Raw genomic sequence first — 16,297 nt, forward strand, 5'->3', positions numbered from 1 at the left:
TGTGTGTGACAGAAGAGTAAGGGAGTTGGCTGAGTGACCCAGCAATATTTGTCCCTCAATGAACAACATAAACACTGATTATCTACTCACTATCGTGTTGTTGTTGGGAGATCTTGTATAAATTGGCTGTCGTATTTCCTAAACCACCAGAGTGAGGACACATCCAAAATACTTTAGTATCTGTAAAGTTCTTTGGGATGTTCTATGGTTGTGATAGGTGCTATATAATTGCGTCTTTCTTTCTTTTCATGGTTATTCGAACAGACTGCATGATGTGACGAGTTTGAAAACTTTGATTCATTGTAAGGGACTGAATCATAGATTAGTTATAGTACTGAAAAAGGGTATTCAGCCCATGGTGTCCCTTCCAGATCTCTGCAAGAGTAACTTACCTAATCCCACTCCCACACTTTTTCTGCAGCCCTCCATTTCTTTCTCTTCAGATAATTGTCTAATTATCTTTTCAAACCACGATTGAATCTACCACCACTATATTCTCAGGCTGCATATTCCAAATCCACCCAGTGCATATCAAAGATTTTCCTCACATTGCTGCTGTTTCTTTTGCCAATCACCTCAAATGAGTTCCTTCTAATTCTCAATCCTCCCTGAACAGTTCTTTTCCCTATTTACTTTGTTCAGACACCTCATGATTTTGAACACCTCTATCAAATCTCTGTCTAATTTACTCTTCTCCGAGGAAAGCAGCCCTAGTGTCTAACCTAGAATCATAGAAACCCTGCGATGCAGAAGGAGCCCATTCGGTCCATCGAGCTTGCACCGATGACAGTCCCACCCAGGCCTATCCCCGTAACCCCACATATTTACCCTTCTTATTCCCCTGACACCAAGTGTCAATTTAGCATGCCCAATCAACCTGACCTGCACATCTTCAGAGTGGGGGAGAAAACCAGAGCACCTGGGGAATGTGCAAACACCACACAGACAGTCACCCAAGGCTGGAATTGAACCCAGGTCCCCGGTGCTATGAGGCAGCAGTGCTAACCGTTGTGCCACCGCGCTGCCCCTATCTATTCAGTTTAGGCCATGCTAAATTGTCCCTTGATGTCCAAAGATGTGTAGGTTAGGTGGTTTAGCCGTGGTAAATGCATAGGGTCACAGGGATAGGATGGAATGTAGCCTGGGGAAGATGTTCTTCAGAGTTGAATGGTCTCTTTCTACAATGTAGGGTTTCTATGGTAACTGAAGTTCTTCATCCCGAGAGCATACTCATGAGTCTTTTCTGCACCTTCTCTAACACCTTTACATCCTTCTTAAAGCCCAGAACTGGATGCAATACCTTGAGGCCCAACTAGTTTTCTCTACAGTTTAGCATAAGTTCCTTGCTTTTGTACTCTATGCTTCGACATATAAGGTCCAGAATCCCATCTGTTTTATTAATTACTTTCCCTTCTTGCTCTGTCACTTTTAATGATTTATGCACATATTGACCCCACCAAGAACACTCTGCTTCTGAACCCTTTAGAATTGTACCCTGTATTTTGTCCCTCTGCATTCTTCCTATCTGAATGAATCACTTCACACTTCTCTGTATTAAATTTAATCTTTCACTTGGTCTTCCCATTGCTGAGCCTGTCCATGCCATTTTGAAGTCTATCATTATTCTCCTCACATTTCACGACCTTTCCTAGTTTTGTGTCATTCAGCAATTTTGAAATTGTGCCCTGTGCATCCAAGTTTCGGTCATTAACATATATCAGAAAAAGGAGAGGTCCGAACAATGGCACCTGGGGAACCCTCTTCCTCCAGTCTGAAAAGTAACCATTCACAGCTACTCCCTGTTTTCTGTTACTCATCCAAATTCTTATACAAGCTGCCACTGTTCATTTTATTCCATTGGCTCTAACTTGGCTGCCAATTTGGCATTTCATCAAATACCTCTTGGAAGTCTGTGAACACCACATCCACCACATATAGGCCAAATGCGGGCAACTGGGATTAGTTTAGGGACTTAAAAAAAAAAGGGTGGCATGGACAAGTTGGGCCGAAGGGCCTGTTTCCATGCTGTAAACCTCTAAGACCACATTACCCTCATCAACCCTCTCCCTAACCTCATCAAAAAACTCAATCATGTTGGTTAACAAATCCATGTCAACTTTCCTTACATCATCCACACCTGTCCAAGTGACTGTTAATTTTGTTCTGAATTATAGGATGGGATTTTCCGGCCACGCTCACCCCAAAACCGGAAAATCCCGCTCGAAGTCGAAGAACTTTCCATGGTACATGCCTCACCCAGGTGGGTGAAAGGGGAAAATTTGCCCCATGCTATTTCTAAAAGCATTCCTACCACTGAGGTCAAATTGGCTGATCTGTGCTTATTGGGTTTATTCTTGCACCCTTTCCTGAACAGTTACAATTCTCCAGTTCTTCTTGCTTGTCAACCTCTTGGCTAAGATCAAATGTAGTGTCGGTTTAATATCTGATATGTCTCCTGTCTGGGGGCCAAATATTAAATTGATTTTTAGGCAATGAGAAAGGGGCCTGCTCCTTCCACCCCACACATCAGCCTGGTCTTGGTGAGTTGGTGAGCTGTTGTTGGACAGAATCATATGATGTGTTGATTTAGAACATAAGCATTATATTGCCACAGTGCATTGTCACCTGGATTGACAATGCTCTGGGTGAACACTGTGTGCAGTGAAAGAGAGCGTCGTCACTCCAGGACACTGTGTACTGAGATTAGTTAGAATGTTCTCTGCACCTCTGCTTGAATTCAGACCTGTCTGATGAATGGCGATCTTGTTTATAGCCTTTTTGTAAGGGTCTTCTGTAAAGTGTTTCTTCTGCACTGGGGGAGCAGAGGGTGACAAGGCTCCTACCTTTTAAACTAGGCATGCGTCAATATGAATTTTGAAGCATTTGCTCAAAGATAACATCAAGTCAAATGTTGTGGAAATCCTTGCAAAATGTGAAATATCAATTGGAATAAAACTTACAGTCAAGTCACGCAAAGTGATTGTTAACCTGTATCTGGTCGTACCTTATTTATTTAAATGTTTCCCATACTAAAGTTATAAATAATGTAGAAAAATCTCCATTCCTCAGATAAGCCACCCAGTATGTTCAGCACAAAACACTACAAGAACATTTAACTCAGAAGAGAATATTCTGAATTTCAAAAGTATCCTTTATGTCCTTAGGAAATCCTTAATAAAAGCTTTTGAACGCATTCCCTGTTTTCAAAGTGGAGGCAGAAATCAAATCTTGCACAGCAAGGCCCTTCAACTCCTACACTCAAACACAAAGAGCTAGAAATGAATTTGAGCCCAAATCCAGATGTGACAGCAGTGGGGGCAGAAATTCTCTGTGGAAAAAAAACATTGGCCGTTCACTCGTCTGATGAAGGAGCAGCACTCTGAAAGCTTGTGATTCCAAATAAACCTGTGGACTTTAACCTCGTGTTGGGAGACTTCTTACGGTGCCCATCCCAGTCCAACACTGGCATCTCCACACCAACAGTGGTTAACCTGAGGCAACAGGTACAGCTGGCACACGGTGGGTCCTCATTGTATCAACTGAAGGCAATGTGTGCCACTCACTTTGGGGTGAAAGGTCAGCTGGTGGGATGGCTGTCACTGAGTTTACACTGAGATGGACAGTAAACAGGCTACTGTGAGGGGTGGGGGAAGAGGAGTTGAGAATTGGAGTGGTGAGAGGTTGGGTTATGTTCACGTTAAGGAATCTGAACATGGCAGTGAGTATGGTTGAACGCAGCGATGAAAAACTCAAACTAATTCAACATTGGAACTTACGACCAAGGCATTGGCATTGATGCTGTCTGCACTTTGGGGATACACTGAGATGTCATCGTTCCCACCTCGAGTGTAGTGTGCTTGAAGAAGTCTTAGTTTCTAATTCTAATCTCATCCACTGCAAAAGAACTGGGCCACTTTGAGTCTGATGTTTGATTTACACCCCATCTGATTTTACGCTGTCAGACTGTGTGAGAATTGGGTGTTAGACCTGAACCATCTTTGATCTTATCGGGTGGGTGAGGGTAAAAATCTGTGAATCTCAGCCTTGAACATATTGATAAGCATAAGATGACATCGAATTCTGAGGAAAGAGAGGATGATGAGTTCAGATAGAGGTTGAAGTTACAGAAATTGAGAAGTCACTCAATGCAGAGGATACTGAGGATAGGAGGGAAAATATCTGTCAGAATATTTTGTTTAATTCTGTTGTGAGATGTGAGCACCACTGGCAAGGCCAACATTTGTTATCCATCCTTAATTATGCTTGCGAAGGTAGTGGTGAGCTGCCTCCTTCAGCCACTGAGTCCATCTGGTGTCGGCAGGAAAGGTGACCCAGTGAAGGAATACAGATAGTCAGGAAGGTGTGTGGCTTGAGGGGGTCTTTGCAGGTTCTGGTGTTTTCATCATCTGCTCCCCTTTTCTTTCTTACTGTTAAAGGTCATGGGTTGGAAAGAAAGGAAGGTGACAGAAAACTGGGAATTAATGACTAGTTAGCTTATCAGTAGGAGAGAAAATGCTGGAGTCTATTATAAATGAGGGTCACTTCACCACACAGGTTCATTTCCCAAACACACAGGACTCTTGGAAAATATCGATGTGATTAAACAAAGACAGCATGGGTTTTTGAAAGGGAAATCGTGTTTGACAAACCGACGAGTGTTTTGAAGAGGTAACTATAGAATAGATAAAGGTGAATCAGTGGATGTGGTGTATTTGGATTTTCAGCAAGCTTTTGGTAAACTTCCACATAAGAGGTTAGTGTCAAAAATTAAAACACATGGAATTGGGAGTAATATTTTGGCTTGGATTGAGAATTGGTAAGCAGACAGGAATAAATGGGTCATTTTCAAAGTGGCAGACAATGACTACTGGGGTCCCACAGGGATCAGTATTTGGTTCCTAGTTTTTCACAATATACATCAATAGTTTGGATAAGTGAACCAAAGATAAAATTTCCAAGTTTGCCAATGACACAAAACTGGGTGTGAATGTGAATGGTGAGGAGGATGTTCAGAGATTTAGACAAGCTGAGTGAGTGGGCAAATATCCAGTAGATGCTGTATAACATGGATAAATCTATCTACTTCAGATGGAAAAACAGAATAGCACATTATTATTTAACTGATAATAGACTAGGAAATGCTAATATACAAAAGGACCTGGGTGTTGTTGTACACCAATTATTGAAAGCACACATAGAGAATCAGCAAGCAATTAGGAAGGCAAATGCTATGTTGGCCCTCATTACAAGAGAACATGAGTATAGGAACAAGGATGTCTTACTGCAGCTATACAGGAACTTGGTGAGACCACACCTGGAGTGCTGTTTTGGCCTCCTTCTCTAAGAAGAGATATACTTGCCAGAGAGCAAGTGCACAAGACTGATTTCTGGGATGTTGTATGAGAGGAGATTGGATTAACTGGGCATGTACTCACTGGAATTTAGAAGAATGAGAGAGGATCTAATTGAAACATATAAAGTTCTGACAGGGCTGGACAAACTGGATGCAGAGGCGTTGCTTCCTCTGGCTGGGTGGGGGGGGAGCACCTGGAACAAGGAATCACAGTCTCATGATCTGGGGTAAGCCAGAGGTGAGAAGAAACCTCTTCACTCAGAGACAACCTGTGGCATTCTCTACCACAGAAAGCTGTGCAGGCCAAGTCACTGAATATATTTAAGAAGAAAATAGAGAGATCACAAGAGACTTAATAACATCAAGGGGTATGAGCAGTGTGCAGGAGAATGGCATTGAGGATTAACCATGATCACATTGAATGATGGAACAGGTTTGAAAGATTGAATGGTCTACTCCTGACCCTATTTTCCATGTTTCTAAACAATTGATGAAGGAGCTGAAAATGATTAGCCCTAGGACACTACCCTGAGCAATTACTGTGTAAACAGTTGAAATAGTGAGGGTAAGGCAGTACAGAAAGGGAAACAGGAGGTGTTAGCAAAACAGGAATCTGAGAAGATCAAGAAAGGCCAACATTTATGTAGAACATTTAACATAGAAAAACATCTCAAAGTGCAGACTGCACTGCCAGCACAGTTTTCTGATGAGGTTTCCCAACCCAGTCTGACTCTATTCCCCCTGAATTTGTGACACATCCAGCCCACATCCCCAGCTTCTCCTAACACCGCATGAGGTGAAGTCTCAACCATGTCTAAAGTCTTTAGAAAATTTGCGTCTGTCATATCAGACCTACAACACACCCGTGGCATTGTTTGTCCAGCTTACACTGAGATTTATTAAAGTGAAACTGAAGGCCAAAGATAGAGAGGTGAGAGCAGGTGGAGCATTAAAGCATCAGTACTTCATCCTAGGGTTAACACAGAATTCTCTTTTGAAGTGGCACGGTGACACAGTGGTTAGCATTGCTGCCTCACAGCACCAGGGACCTGAGTTCAATTCTGACCTTGGGTCACTGTCTATGCGGAGTTTGCGCATTCTCCCCGTGTCTGCATGGATTCCCTCCCACACTGCAAAGATGTGCTCGGTTTAGGCTAATTCGGTTCCTCCCATGGTCTCCAGATGGTCCGGTTTGCTCCCACACTGGAAAGGTGTGCTGGGTTAGGTTGATTGTGATAACTTACTCCTTAATGACCCAAGATGTGTAGGTTAGGCTGATTGGCCATGATGAATTCACACCATTCAATAGGACACCTTGGTGTAAGTTTCTAATACCACCCTATAAAAAGTAGAGGAAAATAAACCAGAGCATCTTTCCAATACTTACACTCCCTGTATTAGGTTTTAAACTTAAACACTTGTTCTGTAATATTACTTAAGTAGTTGTGGAGATGTGTAAAAAGCTAATGCGGTCTTTTTTCATACTGTGATATCTTTTTTAGTGGTGACTTTAATGGAAGGTCCATAAACTGTGAAGATATAATAACATTTCCCTGCCTGTCAGACCAATATTATGTTGTTAAGCTGCCAACAACTTTCTCAGTCTCATTGAAACCTGCAATTTGAGCCAATGCAGCATTCACAGTTTGATTTACAATGTTTGACAATGCAGAATGTTTTAAGAGTTTCAGACGGAAGAGGTAAATAAGTTTTTGCTGGTGAGGAAAATTTGAAAGCGACAGAAAGCACTTGAGGTTATGAGGATGAGTAATCGGTGAGGTATCTGATTGACATGTTGAAATGGTATTGGACGCAGTGAAGGTTCCACAATATCGTCATGGAGCAGCACTTGCATACCTTTGAACGTAGGCTTAGGAGGCGGATAGCCAGTTCAGTGAGCCTGTTCTGCCATTCAAAACGGCAATGTCTGATCTAAGATCCAAATTCATCTAGCCACGTGTAGGGTCTGTTAATTTCTTAGAATAGACGTAGGCAGCACTCGTCCAAAGTTGAACTTCTTTTATTGAGCGTCATTTAAAATTAACACATCAGAAAACGAAAGAGGATTACTTGCGAGAGAAAGAGGGGGACCAGCAGAAGTTGGTCCGGATACAGACAGGACTGAATTGAACAGATAACGATATATCAATTGATATATTGATACAATATCTGCGTTATTGGAAGAGCTGGGCACACATAACCTCCAATTTGGAAAAAACATTTGTCAGCTGTGTGGCCGTGAAAGTTTTGTTTAGTTCTTTCTGCTAACATTGTATTTTCAAATGCAGTCAATTTCTAAGCTCATCCCAGAATTCCCAGCTGAGTTTTAAAATGTGGCCAAGTTAGCTTTAAATCTTAGCACAGTTAGTTACACAGGCAGAAATATCTTAAAATGAAGCCTTTTAACGGAAGCAATCCATACAGAGGATCCCACACCATGTTGTCCCCGGAACAAATCTTTGTGCGACACCACTGGTCCCGACCTCCAAATTTGAATAAGAACATAAGAAATAGGAGCAGGAGTAGGCCATCTAGCCCTTAGAGCCTGCCCCACCATTCAGTAAGAACACCTGTCCATTATCCCTACGCTCTACCTCCTGCTGCTCACACTCCTAAACAGGTCAATCGTAGGCCTTCAATTCCATGCACTTCAATTTAGCTACAAGTCTTTTATGAGGGACTTTACCAAATGCCTTCTGAAAGTCCGTATAAATTATATTACGTAGGATTACGTAGAACAGCACAGAAATAGGCCATTCATCCCATCCAGCTCATGCCAGAGTTTACACTCCACATGAGCCCCTCATCTTTTCTCATCTAAATCTACCGTCGTACTCCCTTCACCATATTCCCTTCTCCCTCAGATTATTATCTAGTTTCCCTTAGATGCATCTATATTGTTCACTTCAGCCAGTTCCACATTCTCTGCGCGAAGGAGTTTCTTCTGAATTCCTGACTGGATTTCTTGGTGAATATCTTTATGTTGAGTTATGCTCTTCCCCAGATGAGGAAACATTCTCTCTGTATCTACTCTGTCAAAAACTTTCATCATTTTAAAGACCTCCATTAAGTCATTCCTTAGCCTGGTTAGGTTGATTGGCCATGCTAAAATTGGCCCTTAGTGTCCTGGGATGTGTAGGTTAAAGGGGTTAACGGGTAAATATATGAGGGTAGGGCCTGGGTGGGATTGTGGGATTGTGGTCAGTGCAGACTCGATGGGCCGAAGGGCCTGTTACTGCACTGTAGGGTTCTATGTTCAACAGAAAAGACACCCAGCTGACAATCCTTTCTTGATATATGTCCCACATATCTCTGATACCATCCTCATAAATCTTATAGAATTATAGAATCCCTACAGTGCAGAAGGAGACCACTTGGCCCATCAAGCCTACACTGACTCTCTAACAGAGCATCTTACTCATGCCCTTCCCCTGTGACCCCATGATCTTATTGAATGGCGAGGCAGGCTCGAGGGGCCAGATGGCCTACTCCTGCCTTTAGTTCTCATGTTTAATGACATTCCCGACTGCTGCCAAAGAAGCATCTTGTATATTGTCAGCCCCCAGAGTGCAGCATCTGTTGGGCAACACTTTGAGTGCCAGCACCCACGGACACACAGACTCTCCGCTGCTGTCTCTGAATCCACTATCTGCTCTTGCTCACCTGTAAATCACCAGATGAAAACCTAACTATCTCTGTAACCAGTTCCATCGAGCGTGAGTATCTGACCAGCCATATGTTCTGCCTGAGTCCTGAGATGTTGTTCGTCCATCGTCATCGATGAGGACCTCGACACCATTAGTCACTTTGAGGTTGGTTGCAGTGTGTCCGAAAATGACTGATCAGGGCTAATTCGGGCATGGAATGTCCTGGCACATATTGGACACACTTGTGTAGACACTGTAGTTGTTGCGCTGGTGGCTCTGGACTTGTGCAATTCACGCTTAAGTTGTGCTTCAGCAATGGACTAGGAAAACCTACAAACAGGCAATCTTTGTGTCACAGAATGTTTCTTCTTCCTGTCACCCCGGAGCAGTATCTCCCTCTGTGTCCTCACAGAATTTGACAGCACATCGGTGAGGTGTTGTTGAAACGGGGTGCAACCTTTGCCTGTCTCACATGTATTACACTAGCGCTTTGCTCAGTGGTAACTCCGAGTCCTTCATCCTGCATGACGTCGCTGGATTCCGGGGAAGTGCCGGAAGATTGGAAAACGGCTAATGTTACGCCGTTGTTTAAGAAGGGTGCCAGGCAAAAGGCAGGGAATTATAGGCCGGTTAGTTTAACGTCTGTTGTAGGTAAAATGTTAGAATCCGTCATTAAGGAGGAAATAGCGAGGCATCTTGAAGGGAATTGCTTGATAGAGCAGACGCAGCACGGTTTCATTAAAGGGAAGTCGTGTCTGACAAATTTACTGGAGTTCTATGAGGATGTGTCTAGGGCGGTGGATAGAGGAGAGCCGGTGGATGTGGTCTTTCTGGATTTTCAGAAGGCGTTTGACAAGGTACCTCACAAGAGGTTATTGCAGAAGGTCAGGGGGCATGGAGTTGGGGGTAGGGTGTTAGCGTGGATAGAGGATTGGTTGTCAAATAGGAGGCAGAGAGTGGGGGTCAATGGGTGCTATTTGGATTGGCGGTTGGTGACTAGTGGAGTGCCCCAGGGGTCGGTGCTGGGGCCTCAGCTTTTTACCATTTATATAGATGATCTGGAGGAGGGAACCGAGTGCAGGGTGTCGAAATTTGCTGATGACACCAAGATTGGGGGAACGGCAAATTGTGCGGAGGGTGTGGAGAGTCTGCAGAAGGATCTAGATAGGCTGGGCGAATGGGCCAGGAAATGGCAAATGGAATTTAATGTTGGCAAGTGTGAGGTGGTCCACTTTGGTAGGAATAATGGTAGGAAGGACTATTACTTACGGGGCGAAAAACTGCAGCAGGCGACGGTGCAGAGGGACCTCGGGGTCCTTGTGCATGAGTCGCAAAAACCCAGCTTGCAGGTGCAGCAGGTGGTCAGGAAGGCGAATGGGATGCTGGCCTTCATAGCGAGGGGGATTAAAAAAAAAGTAGGGAGGTCTTGCTGCAGCTGTATAGGGCATTAGTGAGGCCGCAGCTGGAGTACTGTGTGCAGTTTTGGGCGCCGCACCTGCGCAAAGATATTTTGGCCTTGGAGGGAGTGCAGAGGAGGTTTACTAGGCTGATACCGGAGTTGAGGGGGTTCAGCTATGAGGAGAGGCTGAATAAACTAGGCTTGTACTCGTTAGACTTTAGAAGAATGAGGGGAGATCTCATTGAGACGTATAAGATGATGAATGGGATGGATAGGATAGAGGTGGAGAGACTCTTCCCGCTCAAAAAAGACAGTAGGACTAGGGGGCACAGCCTCAAGATAAAAGGGGGGCAGTTTAGAACGGAGTTGAGGAGGAACTTCTTCACTCAAAGGGTGGTGAATCTCTGGAATTCTCTGCCCGTTGAAGTGGTGGAGGCTGCCTCGCTAAATATTTTTAAGACGCGGGTTGATGGGTTTTTGATAAGAGAGGGGATTAAGGGTTATGGGGAGAGGGCGGGAAAGTGGAACTGAGCCACGACAGATCAGCCATGATCTTACTGAATGGCGGGGCAGACTCGAAGGGCTAGATGGCCTACTCCTGCTCCTATTTCTTATGTTCTTATGTTCTTATGCATGTTCAGAGTGTCTCTTTAAAAACTACAATTTAGATCACATCTGTTCATTGTGCCCATTGACACTATTTGGCTGGGAACCCAGACACGAAATGACAATGCTGTGACAGTTTAAAAAAAAAACTGGCGGACGCACCTCATTTAATTTGGATTTTCCCACCACCCACACTCCTAGTGCACCCGTTAAAGAATAGGTTTCTACTATTAGAGTGACATGAGCCCAAGATCTCCATTGAGACCATCCTCATGCGTGCGGAACTTGGCTACCTGTTTCTGCAGAATCGCTGAGCAGAAGAGGGATGGTGTATAAACATCGGGAACTCTTTGTTCAACTGTACAGGCAATTGGTGAGACTGCATCAGGAGTACTTTTGGTCTCCTTACATAAGGAAGGACATACTTGCATTGGAAGCTGTTCAGGGACAGTTTATTTGACTGATTCTTGTTACAAAGGGGTTGCCTTATGAGGAAAGGGTGAGCAGGCTAGGCCAATATTCTTCGCAGTTTAGAAGAATGAAAGATAAGCCCCACTGTTCCCTTGTGCTTGTGTGCTTGTCTCTTGTTAACTACAGTCGTGCATTAGTGACGGGCTAGTGCTTAGACAATTCGTGTTTCTGTGTCATGTTCTGTGTACTATTTTTACATTTGGGTAGAATCAAGTACCACACTCTTGTTAAACACAGTCACGTATTAGTCTCATGTTCCAAAGGAAAGAAGCATAAACCAGGCAATTATGGGCCATTCACTTTAACGCCACTGGCAGGGAAGCTTTTAGAAATAATAACATGATAGGAAATGATGAGCCAGGCGTATGGAGTATTGAAGGACAGCCAGCAAGGATTTGTTGAATACAGATCATACTCGACTAACTTAACTGAGGTTTTTGATGAGTTAAGGACAGAGAGAGTCGTTGAGAGCAATGCATCTGGCATTGTGCACATGAACTTTCAAAAAGCATTTAAGAAAATTCCGTATGTTATTGGATTTTAAAGCCCATGAAATAGTCATGACACGGAGAGGACATGGATTTAATGTAATTGACAAAGGACCAGAAGTGAGATAGAACCAGAGAATCCTTACAATGTAGAAAGGCCATTAAGCCCATTGAGTCTGCACCAACTCTCTGAAAGAGCATCCCGCCCAGCCTGTGTTTCCAGTGTGCCTGTGTTTCCAGTGTGCCTGTGTTTCCAGCAGCCTGTGTTTCCAGTGTGGCACTCTTCCTTTGACGGATACTGTTTGTGTTCTAATGTTGTGGCATCCACCATCAGACACTGTAACATGGTTGGTTCCGCTCGTGTTGTTTCTTGTCCCTGCCTGTTGGTGCACAAGGTAGACCTTCATCTGCTTCCATCGCTAGTTTCTCCTGGAACATCTCAGTGTCCTACACTTGAGGCCTATAGCCTGTGTCCAGGAATCTCTTGCACACTTATTGCCAGCCAGAGGTGAGTTGGAAGGATCTCGTAGGCTGACACTGTGTTTGTTTGGCTGCGTTATGTACACACCTTGAACCCCGAGCTTCTGGCTCAGAGGCATGAACACCATCCACTGCACCATGAGACCGCTGCTCCACAGATATGTCGGGGGATAGAATAGTCAGGCAGAGCCTGTTAATCTGCATAAAATCTTGGTTACATCACAACTGAAGTACTTGGAACATTTACATAAGAACATAAGAAATAGGAGCAGGAGTAGGCCATCTAGCCCTTCGAGCCTGCCCCGCCATTCAATAAGATCATGGCTGATCTGTCGTGGCTCAGTTCCACATTCCCGCCCTCTCCCCGTAACCCTTAATCCCCTCGCTCATCAAAAACCCATCAACCCGCATCTTAAAAATATTTAGCGAGGCAGCCTCCACCACTTCAACGGGCAGAGAATTCCAGAGATTCACCACCCTTTGAGTGAAGAAGTTCCTCCTCAACTCCGTTCTAAACCACCCCCCCTTTATCTTGAGGCTGTGCCCTCCAGTCCTACTGTCCTTTCTGAGCGGGAAGAGCCTCTCCACCTCTATCCTATCCATCCCATTCATCATCTTATACGTCTCAATGAGATCTCCCCTCATTCTTCTAATTCCCATTTTCTGATCTCCATTTGTAAATAACAAAGAGATACTGGTGAAACAAGAATAACATTGTTATTTATGTGATGTCTTTAACATAATCAAACATCCAAAGGGACTGTATAGGAGCAGTATATTTAAAATTTTACCCCAAGCCACAAAGGACAGAAAGCTTGGCCAGAGTGGTAGACTTTAAGTAGTGTCTTGAAGGAGGAGGGAGAAATAAAGATGGAGAGGTTTGGGATGGGGATTCCAAAGTTTTGGACCGAGGAGTCTGAGAGAACACCAGAAAAGAAATGGCCATCAATGGTGGAGTGACTAAAGCTGGGGGATGCACAAGAGGCCTGAATTAAAATGACGACATCTCAGAGGGCGTTGGTCTGGAGGAGATTTAGGAAATAGAGAGGGGCAAGGTAATAGAATAGCTTGAAGATGAGAGTCTTAAAACCAAGATGTTGCTTTCAGTTAGAAGCCAGTGTAGGCCAACAAACATTGGAGTGGTCGGTGAACAGGACTTGGGGCAATTAAAAAATGGGCAGCAGAGATTTAGATGACCTTAGGTTTCCGGAGGGTAGAAAGTGCAACACCAGCCAGAACATATTGGAATTTCCAAGTTGAGCAGTGGTAAAGGCATGGAAGAAGTTGTGAATGAGAGTGCAAAAAAAAGTTGACTAGAGTGATCCCAAAACGGAGAAGTTATACCCGTGTGCAGAAGTTGAGAAACTGAGGCTATTTCTCTTGAAATGAAAAAATGAGAGTGTGACCTGATAGTGATCCGCAGAACTATGGAAACACTTGATAGGCTAGATATAAAGCAGATGTTTCCACGTGCAGAGTGACTAGAACTAGGGACCATTAAAAGAACACAGTCACTCACAAATCCAATAGACAGCTCAAGAGAAACTACTCCACCAGGAACTAGTTAGAATGTGAAACTCCCTACCACACCAATTGGTTGAGGTGAATAACATAGATCAATTTAGGATGAAGCCAGATAAACCCAAAGACAGAAGAGAACAGAGGAATATGTTGATGGTGTGAGATGAAGAAATATGGGAGGAAGATCATGTGGTTGATGAACAACAGCTTTGTCAACTGGCCTGCAGCAGGGGGTATAGAAACCCCTGCTTTTTGAAGACTATTAAAACAAAATAGATTAGTATAAAATAGGGACCACAGTGTGCCTTATATAAAGATAACGTAATGTGCCTCACTTACATATCATAGCGAGTTACTATCTGTATAAGCACATATATAATCATTTTTGAGTAAATATTATAGATTTAAACTATATTTTTGTATTTTCTTGTGAGCTTTGGCCAACAAGCAACTTACCCCTCCAGAGAATGGGAAATAAGCTTAGACAGACCACATTCTTTTGGAACAATGAAGCATAGAGCATACACCCTATTATCAGGGGCAGGCCAGGCAGCTACCACGGTTATTGAAATGAATAGAAGGATTCAGCTTCTAGCCTCAATGAATAGATATATTCAGCCTCCACTGATAAAGGGACAGAAAACAGATAAGAATGATGACTCCCTTCTTGTTCCCAGAACTGTAAGTATTAGGAGCGACCCTTTGAACCTGCTGGATTTACATAGGTAACGATGCTAGGTGGTGGTGGTGGTGGGGGTTGCAGGGGGGGTGCGGCAATGGGGAGCAAGAACCTCTATATTCAGTTGACAGTGAATTCTGCTGGAAGGTAGAATGCTATTGGTCAAAGTAAATAAGGTGCATTAATGTCATTGGACCGTCCAGTTTGGATGACAGGTTGGACAGGAGGATCCAGTCTTCAGAAATGTACATCTGTTGTGTTCACGCGATGTAATGCCTGAGAATATACTGTCTTTCGCAGGTCTTTGTGTTAGTTGAGACCAGCTGAATACAAGAACCCCCGCCCCCCAGAGGGACACAGCCTGAGACAATCCCCTCACATGGCCTCTTTGTATTTTGTAAATGCTACACAAGAGCCAGCACAGGTATGATGGGCTGAATAGCTGCTGTCTGGCCTCCATCATTCCATGTTTTTATTAGTCTCATTCTATTTAGGGTCGTGTATTTGTCTCATGTTGGGTACAGTCTTGCATTAATCTCATATTACAAAGAGTTATGCATCACTTTGATATTTGGTAGATTTGCATTTTAGCCGTGTGTTGTTTTCAGTCAAATACTAGGCTCATGTTACATAGGATTCTGTAGTTGTCTTCATTTTGGATGATTTGTGTCTTAATCTCATGTTTACACTGCGATGTTTGCAGTCAGCAGAGATATTCATTGAGTGTCTTTAAGACAAAGATAGATAGGTTCTTGATAAATAAGGGGATCTGGGGTTATGGGGAAAAGGCAGCAGAATGAGGATGAGAAAAATATCAGCCGTGGTTGAATGGCAGAGCAGACTCGATGGGCTGAGTGGCCAATTCCCTCCTATGTTTTATGGGCTGATTGATTTAATGGCAACATGAGGACTTTTGTACAGGAACATTGTCATGTTGCTTGAAATTGTGGTGGAAGCAGATTGAATAATAACTTTCCAAAAGGAAATTGGATGAAAAGAATGAACATCTGAATATGAAAAATTCACCAGGCTACGAGGAATGAGCAGTTCACTTCCAATTGATTGATCATTTCAAAGATTTGTTGCAGCCAAGTTGGGACAAATGACCTCCCTCTGGATTGTAGAAGTTTATTATTTTAATATTTTCCTGTTAGATAGAGAAAGAAACATCTACTAGTCTTGTGCTTGTAGTGTATTAGTTTCTTAGTCAGTAGAGATGTACAGTAATCTGACATTCATCAGTTGTGTGTTTAAAGTAATTGGCAAAAGAATCCCAGGCGACCCGGGGGAGAAAGATATTCAGACATTGACTTGTTATGATTGAGAATGCACAGTCTGAAAGGGTGATGGAAGCTGTTTCAATAAAAACAGTCAAAAAAAATCTGACGAATAACTGAAGAGTAATAACCTACAGAGCTCCGAGAGGACAACAGGAACTGGGACTAATTGGATAGCTTCTTCAAAGTGTTAGCAAAGTACGAAGGCTGACTAATCTCTTTCTATACTGCATTGTGCTAAGATTATATTTGTCTCCTTTAAGTTAATGTTATTTCATTTTGGGTGGAACGTGCATTAGATTCGATCAGTGTTGACGTGTTATTCTCATCAGGCATCATTATATATTAGTCTCGTTAGATAGCGTTGTGTAAGAGT

The 16,297-nt window shown here is 43.3% G+C and overlaps 1 protein-coding gene and 1 pseudogene across 1 annotated transcript in view; both read left to right on the forward strand.

The window, feature by feature from the left end:
- LOC145357611 (scavenger receptor cysteine-rich domain-containing group B protein) overlaps positions 1 to 16,297 on the forward strand; it is a 69,308-nt gene that overhangs the window by 13,530 nt on the left and 39,481 nt on the right. The gene's annotated exons all lie outside the window — the stretch shown is intronic.
- LOC145357652 (U2 spliceosomal RNA) lies at positions 2,394 to 2,558 on the forward strand (annotated as a pseudogene).

The sequence above is a fragment of the Carcharhinus amblyrhynchos genome, chromosome 23, assembly GCF_965287045.1.
Source record: "Carcharhinus amblyrhynchos chromosome 23, sCarAmb.v2.hapA, whole genome shotgun sequence".
NCBI lineage: Eukaryota > Metazoa > Chordata > Chondrichthyes > Carcharhiniformes > Carcharhinidae > Carcharhinus > Carcharhinus amblyrhynchos.